This window comes from Sander lucioperca, chromosome 18 (genome assembly GCF_008315115.2).
Source record: "Sander lucioperca isolate FBNREF2018 chromosome 18, SLUC_FBN_1.2, whole genome shotgun sequence".
NCBI classification, from domain to species: domain Eukaryota; kingdom Metazoa; phylum Chordata; class Actinopteri; order Perciformes; family Percidae; genus Sander; species Sander lucioperca.
In genome coordinates, this window is record NC_050190.1 from 31,525,557 (window position 1) to 31,526,665 (window position 1,109).

The following is a 1,109-nucleotide window of genomic DNA, read 5'->3' on the forward strand; positions in this document are numbered from 1 at the left end:
CTCTTTTTCAATGAAATTAACAGGACGTACATTGGAAAAGTAAAGCTAAATCAATACCTCCCTGTAAATTTCAACAGAAGAAATCTCGAGTCCACCTCACTGGCGAGGTGCTTGAAAGCTCTGGAAAAAAACTAGTATGCTCATTGGACCTTTACTTAAGATTTCTTTTTTTAATTAACGCCGGTCAACATGATCTTTTCATACATTTTCAGGTCTTTTACAGATGCAGCATCCAACTTTGTGAATGGGTGATATTTATATTAAACATATATTATAGTTATACTGTATAAACAAACAGTTCAGTTATGTAAAATCTTAAGATTCGGCACCAAAGAAGACAAGGTTCTACGTTAACACGTATGTTATCAAGCCCTCCTTCAGCCCATCTAACTGTTACATATGTTGTTTGTGTAGATTAATTATGTTATCTTAGGGAAAAAAGTCATGATTCTTAAAGGATGGTTCACATTTTGGGAAATTTACGTATTTGCTTTCTTGCTTGGAGTTATGGATGGAACTTGTTGTCATACACTCCAATGTCAGTCTATTACTGTCTGGACTTTGGATGAGCGCCGAGCAGATTGCCTGTCACTGGCAGACGTCCGTCAAAGCTCCAGCCGTGGTCGGGAGGATGGGCCCGCGATCCTCTGATAATCACAACGTGAGCGCTTAGAGGAGAGCGTGGCGTTGTGCAGGTGAGCGATCTTTGAGTGGAGCGGCTTTGAGCGGGGACATGCCGCTCACATGCTCGTGCAGCCAGCAGCAGATTAGCTAGCACAAAGTCTGGAACTGGGGCAACGACCCAACTGATCGGTCCAAAGGTACCAAATCTGCCTCTGAATCTCGCTAGTTAACATGTTACATCTTGTTTGGCGCAAGTTATCCGTTAAAAACAGTATAGACATACATTTGTAGTCATGGGGAATAGGCGTATTACAAATGTTTCTTTTCGTGTGCCTGTATCAGTGACTTCCTGAGTCCTTGTTGGTGCCTGGGAAACAAACGAGATATCACGTTAACTATGATCGTTAGCGGTGCTGGTAGACAGATTTTGGTACCTTTTGATGGACCAAGGTAGCCGTTTACCCTGTTTCTCAGTCTTTATGCTA